This window comes from Protopterus annectens, chromosome 9.part0 (assembly GCF_019279795.1).
Source record: "Protopterus annectens isolate FY-2018-M chromosome 9.part0, PAN1.0, whole genome shotgun sequence".
In the NCBI taxonomy this organism is placed as follows: Eukaryota; Metazoa; Chordata; order Ceratodontiformes; family Protopteridae; genus Protopterus; species Protopterus annectens.
In genome coordinates, this window is record NC_056743.1 from 1,611,925,244 (window position 1) to 1,611,940,728 (window position 15,485).

Genomic DNA, 15,485 nt, shown 5'->3' on the forward strand with positions numbered 1-15,485 from the left:
ATCTTGTATGTAAAAAAATATAGATAGCAATACAATATTGACACCAAAATGGAAAAAATAAACTGTTACAATAATGGAGAAAAATGGCTGGTAAAAGACAAAAAAGGTAAAGGGAAGGAGATTTTTCTTAGAAGTAAAGGAGAAAAGTCAATAAACTCAACTTCAGATAAAAATTGAAGAAATAGTAATTTGTTAAGTTTGAAAGAAAAATAACAAATAAGTTATCTTTCACAGAAAACTTGAGAGCTGAAGGTGACCATGTGTGAGCTCTAAAGCAGCAAACAAGATCTGAGGGATGTTAGGAGTCATGGATTATGGGTAAGAAAGGAACTCAAACGTTTGTTGGTGGCCACAAGTTAGAATAAGAGCTGAGCTGGATCCTAGTATCAGATTTGAATCCATAAGTTGAAGAAGAATGAAACCTGACATCAGATTCCTGGTTTTGTGGAACTCCCCTGCCACAAGGAGACCGTCTTCCATTTGATCTCCCCACTCTGCCTCTGGGAGAGTTATCTCCATGTGAATCCTGGAAAGGACCCCGAGACTTATGGAACCAGATTTTCTTGTTGCGTCTTTGATTCCTGGAAAAGGATCATTGATGAGTAGAAAAGCGTATCCCTAGGGCAGACAGGGTCTTTCCATCCTGTTCACTCCAGGAAAGCATTTCTTTACAGTAGGGCTAAACAAAGACATTTCATCAAAAGGAGCATTGATGAAAGAAGACTAGAAAGGCTCCACAAAGTTGTATAAGCTCATCCAGGTGTGTCTCCTAATGGCTATGCCTGAATCTGCCACCCATACCTATGAGGCACCCTCCACAGCATGGTAAATTAGCCTAATGGACGCACTAGTTATGGAAAAGAGAGTAGTCAGTTGTGAAGAAGACTTCTTGTAGTTCTCCATGGACATGGACTTGGAGAGGGATTTGGAAAGTTCATTTTTCATTAGTTAAATCCCACTGAAATCTTGTGAAATGTGCCAAGAAATTCAGAGACCATAAGGCAAAGGTCACCAAAGCAAAAATAAGCTTCCTGGATCTGTCCAATGCCCTGGACTCTCTGTTAGGGGGGTGGACAGTGGAGTTCTCCTCTGCTAGCTCCTTCTTTTTGGCTGCCACCATAACCCTGACATCAACAGGAACTACCTTGCTCCAGTGTGGCCTGTCATTATGTGTTGCAAGAACTTTATCAGGGTGATGGGGAATGGTTTCTACAGTATTCATTTCCATCCATGCTAGCAAGAGACTAGCTCTAGAAGCTCATTTGCTGGGGGAGTTACCCAAGACATAAATGTGCTGGACCCAAAACATCCAGAAAGACTGACTCTTCTTGGGAGGGAACATCAGAAGACCATTCATCTTTTTGTCTGAAAATCTCTAAGATATCTCTGAAGAAGATGTCATCCAATGATGATCTAGGGACCTCTCACCTTCATCAAAGTCAGTGTGTCTTTGGTGAGAGACTCCTGAGGGTAGTCTTTGCGTCTCCTCTTACATGTTCTCTTTGGGGGGAACTTCCTCAGTGGGGCTGACCTGGAGAGGTAACTGAAGAGGAGAAGAAAAAGTCCTCAAGGGGGACTGTCTAGATGCTTGATGGGGTTGACTGTCCTTGTGGAATAAGGCCTGATAGGATTAGAGCTTGGATCCAAAGGAGGCATGGCTGTAGAATCTGAAGAGGATAGAGTAGTCAAATCTCTTGGACAAGAGAAGACTCTCTCCACTACCTCTAAGGCAGAAGGACTGGGACACATCGTAGCTGGTCACACCAGATCTGAAACTGCCAATGCTACCATGCCTCAACCCTGCCCAGACCCATGCCTCAATTCTGAGCTGTCCAACACCGAAGCTCCAAGGGGCAGGGATGGCTCTGACAGCCTCAGAGTGGAACCTAGTCCCCCCAGACCAAGCGTCAAAGCTTCATTTCCAAGACCCGTCCTGGTCCAAAGGAATTAGAGCTGAAGAAGTCAGGGAAGCGGTCAGAATCAAAGATCTAGCTATCTTCAGAACCAACATCGACACTATCGGGTCTCTAGGATCTGAGGGCTAAGAAAACCATTGGTTGGATTGGAGAAGGAGAGTTTGAGGCATGAGTAGTAGGAGGGAGACTCAAAGATCTGATATGAAATGGAGCCAGGATAACCTCCCTCTGAACCTGAGTGCTGAGAAACTTCCTTACCATTCTATCCACTTCAGCTTCTGAAAGGCTCCTGGAGGATTTGATGGAAGAAGTGCTGGACTAGTGCAAAGACTCTCTCCTTGGGTTCTCCTGAAGGAAAGGGGAATGGAGTCAAAGAGAAATAGGCTCTACAGCGAACTCTAGGGACTGGGTTCTTGGAGACTTCGCATGAACAGTTGCTGGATCTGAGGACATGGGATCTGTTTCCATTTTGGACCTGAGAAGGTTGAATCCAATTTCTTTTAAATCTTTTGAGGAGGCTTTGGAGAGTGGGTTGGAGACAGCTTATATGAATCTTTAACCTCCAAACAGGCTTTGGATTATTTTGTGGGATATGAGTCCCTGGATTAGAAGAAGGTGGCAGCAATCTCTTTAAAACTAACTTATTTCTATGGTCACTAAGGGCCCTGGAATTAAAGGCTATGCAAAAGAAGCAGTCTGTGTTCAGATGAGAAGCTCCAAGGCAGGAGACACACTCTCTGTGAGCATCAGAGTTTGGGCGGCACAGTGGTGCAGCGGTTAACGTTGTCACCTCACAGCAAGAGGTTCTCCGGTTCGATTCTCGGCTGGGGTGCCTTCTGTGTGGAGTTTGTATGTTCTCCCTGTGTTCGCGTGGGTTTCCTCCGGGTACTCCGGTTTCCTCCCACATTCCAAAGACATGCATCTGGAGCATTTTCCCCGGGCCTCCGCTGAAAACAGGCTCTGTGGAAACTAGTCAGACATTCCCGGTCAACAAATGTTAAATAAATAAATAAATAAATAAATAAATAAATAAAATTCTATGTTCACAGGAAGTGCATTTTTAAAACCCATTGGTTTTTCATCCATGATACTACATTGATCTTAGCTAAAAGATGAGAATGATACTTAAGAAAAAGGAAAGGAAAGGAAATTTTTTTTTTTTTTTGTGGGACTATCAGAAATGGTAGGTAAATGGGGCGTGGCCAAGGATGAACACATGATAGCAGCAGATTTCTTCAGCTCCACCAATTTCATTACATTGACAGGAATTAATTACTTAAAAAATTAATTCTTGAAGTAATTTTCTTTCTAAATATGTTTGCTTTATATAGTTCTTGAACTATATCTAAAAAAGAAAGGAAATCTTAATAATATTCCTGTCAGAAATTACTTTGGAAATTTTCCTGTCAGTTTATCAGTCTGAAATGAGTTCCAGTAAGACAAATTCTCAAGACTCCAGCATCAAGAAAGAACTTCAGTCTCTGATAATTATAGTCCAGCAACTTACTGCTAAGATGGATAAAATGGATACTAAAATAGACACTTTCATAGAAAAACTACAAAACAAATAGACTTGTTACATATGGACCTGCAACAACAGAAGATCCAGATGACAGGCATAGAAGAAGCTGTGAATGACATGGAAAATAAAATACAAGAACAGGAAATCAACATTGAGTTTCTGCTGAAACAAAATACACATTTACAAACAAAGCTGGATGACCTGGAAAATAGATCTAGGCAATAACATTAGGATTTTTGGACTGCCAGAAAATATTGAAGGTAACAATATTACTTCTTTTAACAACATGGCTCCCTAAAACTTTAGATTTACCAGAAGCATTCTCTTTTGGTATCGAAAGAGCACATAGATCTATAGCTAATACTAACTCTAACAAAAACTATCCTAGATCAGTTATAGTTAGATTTCTATCATCTTTTGATAAAGAGATGGTTCTTAAATCTGCTTGGGCTAAAGCTCCTGTTAAGTTTAATGAGACAACTGTGCGTTTTGACAATGACTATTCTTCCATGGTAATTGCTAAAAGAAAAGTTTTTCTGCCACTAATAAGGGAGCTTAAAAAGCACAGTTTAAAACATACCTTCTGTTTCCTGCCAAGCTTAAAATCTTCCTTCCTGATGGTCCTAAGGTCTTGATGATTTAGACTCTGCTTTACTGTTTGTCAAAGAAAAAGGGATTTTGGATAAAATTGAAGAAATGGAATGGGCTAGTTCTTCATTAAAGAGATTGGCAACTGAAGCTTCCTGGAAGACTTCAGAGAAGAAGAAGAGACTAAAAAACAAATGATTTGTTATATTTTTTTTCTCTCTCATCATTTTAGTTCATTATTAATCTTTTTGAATATAGTTCCTGCATTTCCAGAAAGCCACAAATATTTTGGAAAAGATTTAATCAAAGTTATTCTCTATGTGCAAAGAAATGTTTTGTTTCATAACCAGTCAAAATGCCTGAGGATTTAATGGCAGGCTGTGACTGATTTGTTTTTCTTCTGAAAAAGTAAGGTTAGTAATTTGATACATTTTTTATCTTTACCTTTTTTTCCTTCTTCTTTTATTATTTTCTTTGTTTAAACAATGACATTCTATTTAGATTATGTAGTGGGTAAAGGGTGGGGAGGGCAGGGAGAGAACAGTAATGAAAATATCATTAATAGAATAATAACATTTATTTCTTGTAAAAGTTTATAAGTTCTTCAAATGCTATTTCTAATTATACTTTCTTGATTATACTGCTTATGCTTGTTTGTAAATAATCTGTCATGCTTTAACTAATAATAATCAGAACTAAATAAGAGTAAATAATATGTTTTATTTTTAACTCTATTAATATAAACAGTAAGTAACATTCCATTGTATATACTTCTTACAGCTTTCTCTTACATTTTTTATTTCTGCCTCACTCCCTTTTATTTTCTACTCTCTTTTCTTTTCTTTATTAATATATAGAAATGCTTTTAGACTGTGTGGGCACAGTGAATAATAGGATTTGTATGAAAATTGAGTTGGGAGAAGAATGCTGAGTTTTATTGCTTGTTGGTAATTTTGAGTTTAATTTCACTTGCATAGAGGCTGTGATGATCTGTGGAATGCATTGTGGAGGTTCTGTCATGTTTAGATGCATTTACACTGCTAAATAAATGTTTGTCACTAGTTTTTAATAAGTTTCCCGCCAAAATGTTAAGAGAGACAATCTGGGATGTGGGCTGTCTTATGCACAATGTCCTTGAGTTACCTCAGAATCTTCAAATCACAGAATTCTCACAGAGAAACTGAAAGCAGTTAGTATAAACATTGACAAGGTTATCACACTGACACACCACAGATTCAGGAAAAATACTCTGTTCATAAAATATGTCAGTTATAATGAGTTTAAATGATGTAGTTTCTTGTAGTAAGTAAATGTCTTATTTTAGAAGGCATAAAAATGAAACATTTATTTAAATGTTTTGAAAATCTACTTAACAGCAGCATAATAATCTGTGTTAAAAATTTGTGTTCCAAACATATACTTTACTATAACTCATTTAATTCATCTGATTGACAAACATAAATAATCTTATAACTCTATTCTGGAAGAAATGTCATGTGATATATTTTAAAGCAGTAGGTTAGCATGATTGTAAAATCTGGTTACCAATATGTGTTTGCTGTGCATTATTTTGTATAAAGCAGACAGATTTATTCTAGGGACAGCAAGTAGGATAGTGCTCTACTAACACACAACTCAGTGAGATCAGATATATATATATATATATATATATATATATATATATATATATATATATATATATATATATATATATATATATGTGTGTGTGTGTGTGTGTATGTATGTGTGTGTGTGTGTGTGAGTGTGATGGCTTTTTTTTCTGAGAATCTGCATAACTATCCAATATGATTTATAATAATTTCTATGAATACAATATTTTACTCTATTGACAAAATGAATGTTTGCCACAAGTTTTAATAAGTTTCCCACCAAAATGTTAAGGGAGACAATCTGGGATGTGGGCTGTCTCATGCATAGTGTCCATGAGTTTCCTCAGAAGCTTCACTCACAGAATTTTCACAGAGAAACTGAAAGCAGTTAGTATAAACATTGACAAGGTTATCACACTGACACACCACAGATTCAGGAAAAATACTCTATTCATAAAATATGTCAGTTATGATGAGTTTGGATGATGTAGTTTCTTGTAGCAAGTAAATATCTTATTTTAGAAGGCATAGAAAATGAAACATTTATTTAAATGTTTTTGAAAATCTACTTAACAGTAGCATAATAATCTGTGTTAAAACTTGTGTCCCAAACATATACTTTACTATAACTCATTTAATTCATCTGATTGGCAAGCATAAATAATCTTATAACTCTATTCTGGAAGAAATGTCATGTGATATATTTTAAAGCAGTAGGTTAGCATGATTGTAAAATCTGGTTACTAATATGTGTTTGCTGTGCATTATTTTGTATAAAGCAGACAGATTTATTCTAGGGACAGCAAGTAGGATAGTGCTCTACTAACACACAACTCAGTGAGATCAGATATATATATATATATATATATATATATATATGTGTGTGTGTGTGTGTGTGTGTATCTATGTATATATGTGTATGTGTGTGTGTGTGTGTGTGTGTGTGTGTGTGTGTGTGTGTGTGTGTGTATATGTGTGTGTGTATATGTATGTGTGTGTGTCTGTGTTTATGTGTGTGATGGCTTTTTTTTTTTTTTTTTTTTTTAGGTAATAACGCAGGTGTTTCTGAGAATCTGCATAACTATGCAATATGATTTATAATAATTTTTATGAATACAATATTTTACTCTATTGACAATAATGAGTTTAAGTAAATGCTCATATACAAACAATTCAAGATTTTTTGGAAGCTGTTGATAGAATTCACATGACAGAAAATAGATGCATCTTAATGCATGTAATGTCTGAATCATATTAGCCAAAGTTTTTGATTTAAATGAATGTTAGAACATAATTTTCTCTCCTCTTGATTTCTAACATTAAGATTATTTGAATGCTATTAGAATTCAAGTGTTATATATTACATAGATCTATATAATAGTATGAACAGTTTTAAAAAAAAAAAAAAAAAGTTTATTTTAGTTTATATGATGCTGTTTTACCAAATGTGTAGTTTTGTCTTGATAGATAATTGAATTGAAAACTGTTAACTTCAGTTAAATATAACTAGTATTAAATTGATAAGGTGGTAGCTGAGGTACTGCTGCTTAGGGTAAGGGTTAACTTGAGTAGTAAATACTGCTCTAAGTTGGAGTTTTCAACTCAGGCGGATGCAAGGTTTAATCCTTACATTATTTTCACTTGTTCATTGTTATATGTATATAGTTTTGACATCCACAATATATTTTGTACACTCATTGTCACTACAAACAAAATTGAATCCTATACAAAATCCCATAAGAGATTTAATAAATACAGCTATATTTAAAGGTACACCTAAAAGAGGAGATGTAACATTATTTATCTTGTTATTTGTTATTTCGATCATAAGATTCTTGAGTTTTAAAAATGCCAAATGACATCTTTAAAAGGAATTTCTTTAAACATTAATGGATTGAATAATCCGTGTAAAAGGGCAAGCCTAATAAGATACATTAATCTACACAAGGCCAATCTAGTCTTCCTGCAAGAAACCCATCTCTTGAAAAAGATATTGATAAACTAGCCACTAATAAGTATGCAGTATTGGTTAGTTCAGAGCACACTCAGAAAAAGAGGAGTGGCTATTTTATGGAATAAAAGTATGCCCATTCCTAAAACCATTAAGTCTTATCAGGATGACAAAGGAATGTTTTGTATGGTTACAATACAAATTAATGGGAAGACTTACACTTTATTTAATGTATACTGGATACCTGGAATTGGTATTAATACAGTGAAACATCATATTGATAAGATCATATCATTCTCTATAGGGGATATTATTTTAGCTGGTGATTTTAATTGTATACTACATGAAAGTGATACTACCACTATAAAGAAAAGAAGAATTACATCTAATGCAAAACATTTAAATGATTTTGCTAATTCTTATCATTTGAATGATATTAATAATCAGATAGAGTCAAAATCATTACCATACACCTTTTTTCTAACAGATACAAAACTTATTCAAAAATAGATAGGGTCTTTATTTCTAACCAGATGGTAACAGATTTAATTAATTCCAAAATCATTTCATGTCCTATATCTGATCATAACTCAATTGTTTTTGAATTCATGATAAAAATACTCATAATGTTCAGATCAAAAGGATACCAGCATACTTAACTCAGCTAAAAGACTATAAAGAATATATACTTTCAGAAGTACATTTTCTAGACATAAATAATACTCCTGAAGTCTCCATTGTCTATGTTTGGGATGCCTTAAAATCATATCTATATGGACAAAGTATCAGATGGTATAATAACAAAAGGAAATCTTGGGATAAGGAATTGTTAGATATTCAAAGTAAACTAGACTCTTATAAACATAATAATAAAGAAAATATTATGGACAAGAAAGTTATTGAAGAAATAAACAAACTAAATGAGAAATACAAAGAAATTTTAACTCATAAAGTTAAAATAACTTTAGAGAAATACAAGTTTTTGTCTTATTCAATAAGCCCCAAATACTTACATAGACTTAAAATAAAACAAAAGATTGAATAAACAAAACCATATCAAAGAAATCTTTTCTCTAAGGAAAAAGAAGAATGTTTCTAGTATACCAGAAATACTGGATGAATTTAGAAATCACTTTCACAAGATTAACCATAACAACATTAACATGGAACCTAAAGATAAAATAAAGGAGTTTATAACCACAAACATGAATAAAAAGCTTAATAAACAACAGATCAAACTATTGGACAAGAGTATTTCATATACAGAAGTTATTACACAAATAAATAAGCTTAAATCAAACAAAGCACCGGGTAATGATGGTATTATACCAGAGATATATAAAATCCTTTCTAAAACTACATATTCATTAATACATAAGGTTTTATTCTGGCCCAAACTGAGTTAATAACCCCCATCTTGGCAATATACATTTATTTCACCAATTTTAAAACCTAATAAAGATCCAACTAGATGTTCTTCATATCGACCCATCTCATTACTTAATGTTGATTATAAAATGTTTATGAGTATTTTTGCTGATAGATTGAAGACAATTATCCCGGCATTATAGACATAGATCAGACGGGCTTCATTGTAAATAGAAATACTTTTGATAATATAAGAAGAACTTTAACATTAATTGATTTTGCAAATAGGAAAAAGAAAGATTTAACACTTATTAGTCTTGATATAGGTTCAGCATTTGATTCAGGAAGTTGGGACTATCTGTTTACCTTACTGAAGTGCACAAATTTCTCTGATGCATTTGTAAATTTAATTGAGCATTTATACAAAGGAGCTGGCTTATATTAAGGTAGGAACATATGTTTCACAAAAATACCCATTCTTAAAGGTACAAAGCAAGGATGTCCACTTTCTCCACTATTATTCACTTTAGTAATGGAGCCTTGGGCTAATTTGATTAGAAACAGTACTGACATAGAGGGTTTTGAAATAGAAGAAAATACAACATCAAAATTCAACTTTTGCAGATGATGTTCTAATTACATCAGCAGGATCTAATTCTTCTATGCAGTCTTTATTTTATAAAATGATGAATTTTAAAAGTATTTCTGGTTTAATATTCAATGAAGAAAAAACTAAAATACTATCTATATATACACTAAAAAATACTCATTAGTGATTTTACTAAATATGTACCCAACTCAGGTCAGATAACTTATTTAGGTATAATACTATCTAAAGATATTAAATCTATTATATATAATAACTATAATACCTGTTTTCTTAATATACAAAATCTTTTAATACCTGGAATAATATGTATTTTACTATGGAGGAGAGACTTACAATTAATAAAATGATAATATTCCCCAAGATTTTATACTTAATACAATCAATAATACTTTCACCTACAAAAATAACTATCAAGAAACTGAATACACTAATGTTAAATTTCTTATGGGCACCTAATAGACCTAGGATTGCATTAAAGAAACATACTAATAGCTGGTCTCAAGAGGGTATTTCTTTTCCAGACTTTAATTTATATATTATCTCTTCTATTATAAAAGTTATTACTTTATTAATAGATCAGTCATATTTCAGAAAATGGAAAGATTATTGGGAGCTAATTAGTATGCACTTCATGAAAATCTCCTTAACACATAAAAATATGATTATAAATAACTCCATGTTGTGGTTGCTAAAGGAATTTTGTACTTCACCTATTACACCTAAACATATGGTCTGTTACCCATTAAATATTATTATTAGTTATCGTAACTTTATATTCATGCACCCTAAGTATAGGGAATGGAATTTTATTGTATTCTATAATTTATACTCAGGGTATGCTTATGTCATCTACTTCTGAAGGAGCTCATTTAGCTATAGATAATAATCTAAAGTACTGGTATCAGCTGATATCTGATAATAAAGTTAAACCTTTGTGTTTCAAATGAGAACCTATGAACTCCAGGCACTGAACATGGTGAAAATGAGATTCACAGGTGTCGACAGAGATACCTAAAGACTGACATAACTGAAGCAAGTAGTTCTCTAGGAAATACTTATTTGGGGAGGTGAGGAGCCAGTCGTCAGGTATGGAAACTCTCAGAATCCCTGCAGTCTCAAGTGAGCTGCTACCCCTGCCATAGATTTTGTAAACACCGTGGGGGTTGTAATGAAACCAAAGGGCTGGATTATGAACTGATAGTGACCGCTCCTAGCTGAAAGTGCAGAAATCTTTGGCATCTGTTCACCTTGATGTGATAGTACACATCCTAAAGATCAATGAAGCAAATACAATTGTCCTTGTGTAGAAATGGTAGAATGGACTGAACCATGAGGATTCAGAACTTTGACTTCTTCACAAATTAATTTAGTTTGCTTAATCCAGAATTGGTCTCAGGTCCCCAGTTTTTCTTGGCAAAAAAATCTTGAGTAAGTTCGAATCCTTTCTAGTGTGGGGGGACCTCTTTGATGACTTTTTTGTCTAGAAGCCTTGAATTTCTTGAGCTGCTGCCTCCCTTTCACTGGATAGGACATCAGGAACCCTTTTTTCCCTTTTTGTTGGATGAATCTGGAAAACAGTATATTATAACCTCTGGATATGATTTTTAGCACCTACAAATCTTTTGTTATTGATCCCCAGGAAGCAGAATACAAAGACACGTGCCCATCAACTGCCTCTAGAGGTGGGCATTTGGTCATCTTTTCAGGAGCACTGGAAGGGTTTATCCAAAAAGTAATCTCAGAAAAAAAAGTTATGTACTTACCATAATGTTCCATCTGTGTTGTCCATTTTCATTCTTCCTTAATGTATGGGTTCGGATCCAATACTCTGACCTGACTCAGCCATAATTCTAGCTCATGGCCACCAACAAACTCCTGAGTTCCTTCCCTACTCAAAAGCCCACCCTAAACATCCCTTAGATCTTGTTTACAGCTTGACATGAAGACCAAAAGAATTGTCATAATTAGAGCTCAACACATGGGAGGGTGGTGCCCAAGAATTTCATTCCTCCAAAATTCACTTGTGATAAATGGAGGAATGGAGGATGGAGATGTGAGGAAGAATGAAGATAGACAACATTGATGGAACATTATGTTAAGTACATAACTTCTTTATCTGATTTCGTCAATTTTCATTCTTCCTCAATGCATGGGACAAATTCCTAGGTGGATTTTAATGAAGGATATTCCTGAGTATGGTTGAGGCAAAGGTCTCTCTTTCTCTTGAGACTGGCTGTAATTTGCAATGAATAATAAAGGTATTAAGATATGATCAAGTACTTGTCTCATAACTAGACTCCATGTGTAGTTTAGACTGGAATATAGTGGAAGTAATCATAGATCTAGTTGAAAGAGCCTGTATTAGTTTGTTAGGGGGAAATTCAATTTAGTGGAGACAAACAAAATACAATCTGTCAACCGCTATATGCATGTTTGTGACCAATTTGCCCATTTTTCATGTGTCAAGGAAGCCAAGAACTGATCTTTTTAAGTTGTTATTTCTGTGCAGGTAGAAATGCCATTATCTATAAATATCTAGTAAATGCAGCCTATACTCTCCTTTATTTGGAAAGTCTAGGAAAAATAATGGCAGGTTAATTTGGTTAGTTAATGCTGGATTCTGACACTGCCCTCAGTAGGGAGGAAGCTTTTATGTGAAGTGTCCCTGTCCAGGGGGAAAAAACAAGTTGGGTACTTAGAATACAATGCTTGAAGTTCTGACATTATTCAACAGAAGTAAATGTAAACTTAAAGGATAGTGTTCCAGATAAATAATTTTAGATTACATTTGGCTGTAGTTTAAAAAGAAGACTGCCAAAGTTTGCCATACCTATACCAACTGTATATCCCATGGTGGTATGGGATCGTTGTAAAGAGTTCTAAGTAAAAAAAAACATTCAAAAATGCTTTGCAAAGTTTAGAGGAAGCCAGAGAAGAATTCTGAAAATCTACATAGAAATTCAAGGAAGGTTGTGAGTGGGCGTTAGACATTCAATAAACTAGTACCCTCTTAAAATAAACTGGCTAGAAATTCAAGAACAGAATGTATCAAGAGATGTGAAAGGTTGTACTTGATACTGCTCTACTCAACAAAGAGAAAATCTTCATATATTTTGTAGAGATCCTTGTATGGAGTTGTTATGGGTAACAGAATGGACGGATGGGTAAAAAAAAGCATAGGTTGCCTGGCTATCCATATAATGAGAAAAAACATGTAGTCATTTAGAGTAGAAATGTGCAGATGAATCATGCCTGTCAGGTGAGACAGAAGTTCTGTAGATAGATCTAGAACTGAGGGTGACTACAGAAAAAAGAAGTAAAAGGGAAAGGGGGAACCATCTTAGTCGAGGTCAATAAGATACAGTGAAGACAGCTTATTCTTCAATGTGGCTGGCTTTTTGAAGTAATCCTTATTAAGATGCATTGTAAGTGCCTATCACGTTTTATATTCTTCCACCTTGTTGTTGTACATGTTTAGTTTGCATAAACTGTTTTTTTCCATTTAAATATGCAATTTCATTAGCCTCAAGTTTATACTCCTGGGCATAGAATGAAAAAATTGTCCTTATGATAAGTGAATGAATAAACAAATAAATTAATAAATAAACCATGTCCATCACTTTGTTGCTGAGACACAAGCTATGTGGAAATAAGATGGACCTGCTCAAGTTGACAGCTATCACATAGAACTTTCTTGGAAAAAGGGCTACAATTACAAAGCAGTTAGAAGAAAATCACCCATTGCCACACCTTCAGTATATGTAAGTTGGCCTTCTTGGAGGACCAAATGCTCTGGACTGTATTCCCCAGGAATTGTCCACTCCATCCAATCTGAGAAGCATCCATGGTCACTGTGGCCTTGGGTGGAGAAAGAAGAAATGACAGGCTAGTACAGTTGTTTTGACTGAATCCACCTGGAAAGACAACCTTTGCTTAACTGAGTTATTGTTATTTTTATTGACATAGTTTGAGAGAGAGAGAGGGGTTTCATTGTGTTCATATCATCTATTCGTGATAAGGAAGTAGGACTATTGACATTGCCCCGAGAACTTGGAATAAATTTTGCTGATATTTTGGTACTACCAATTATTTTCTGAGCTATTGGCTGTACTCTGTAAAGGGGTAGAGATGCTAGGATAGGCACGGTGTTGAAAAATTTTTCCTATAAACTTTAACATGTAGGTCGGTTACAATTATGACTTGTTACTGATGGATATTCCAAACTGTGGACAGGCTTACCTGACGTAATCTCAAATTTACACCAGTAAAAGCTTGGTTGCAGTAAAGAGCCACCATCCTAAAATGGAAGCACATGGGATTCTTGCAAAGTTAAGTGAGATGCCAGTACTGCAATACACTTGATGAACACCCTAAGGGTTGTGGTTAGGCCAAAAGGCTGGACTCTGAACTGATAATGACTGTCTCCCAGCCTAAATTGTAAATACTTCCCGGATCATCTATTCATTATATGTGATAGTACTAATCCTGAAGTTCAACCAATCTTATCCAGATGTCCTGCTTAGAAGAGAGAAACTGGACTGAATCAAGATTAATTAGGACTTAGTGTGCCTAACAGAACTGTTCAACACATTGAGATTTAAAATCGATTACCAGCATCCTATTTTATTTAGGCACTAGTGGATTCTACTGGTCTAGGGGGAAGCTGCTTCTTGGGTAACAAGGGTTGAACAGAAATGGGAAGGGTATAATCTCAGCAAAAGACTTTCTGCAAGAAAAGTGTCCTTTGTTATGATTAGCCATGCTTCCTGGTGTAGAGTTAAGAGATTCCCGACTGTCTCCAGAGGAGGACACTGAGGTCTCCTTTCAGGATCACTGTCAGGGTCTAACAGAAGAAGTATCTCTAGACCCTTGGAATTATGGGAATCCTCTGCCACTGGGGGGTTTTCAGCTATTGTTGCTCCCTCCTTCGCCTTGGGGTGGACTATCTTCATGTGTGTCTTGTAAGGGATCCTGAGATTTCCTGTCACACATACCTAGACCTCCTAATTGATTACTAGGAAAAAAATGTTTAACGGACAGAAAATGGGGTACCCGTGGCAGATAGAGCCTTTACATCCTTCCCTGTGGTGCCAAACCAAAGAAAACTGTCAAAGGTAGCCCTGATGAAAGATGACTTGAAAGACAGCACAAAATCATTGAGGCTCTGCCAGGCATGTCTCCAGATGGAAATGCTCTGACCCCACAGCCCTAGAGACCCATTCTACAGTATGCAAGATAAACCTCATAGACAAATAGGATATAATCTGTAGGGTAGACCAAGTGAGACTACTGAGGATGATTGTCAGCAATTTTGGTTCTAGAAAGCAAATTAAACTGTCCTTTAATCAAATCTGTTTGTAGCCTCTTAAAAGGTACTTTAGGACTGAACGGCTGTGTAGGTGGTACAAGTGGGTAGGATCCAAAATAGGTCCTGGGTACCATGTAAGAGAAAAGTGATGAAACCCAGATTCCCCCCCATTACTCAGAACTGGCATTTTCAAGGGAGACAGGAAAAAGGTGAGGACCAAAAAAATCACTCTGATCTGAGGGTATCAAAAAAGAAACGGTCAGGTATATCTAAAGAGTGAATGGGGTACCTTTGTATCTGATTCTGAACCTCTCGGGGAGTACCACTGTCTGGGTAGGAAAAGGGAGGCAAACGGCGCACTCACAAATCCATGAGAGGACAGAGTTGATAAGGTCCCCATCTGGATTTGAGCTGCAGAAAATTTCACATCATCTTATCTACATCATAAAAAAATTGAGTGGGAAGGGAAAATTGGAAGGAAGGAACTAATCACCACAATAACTAAGTCCATCAGATCTGAGTAGGACTTAGGATCTGAAAGAGGTTCTAAAGGTATTTTGCATCCCAAGAGATTGGATGCAAAACCTTTCAAATTCTGTGGAATAAAATTTG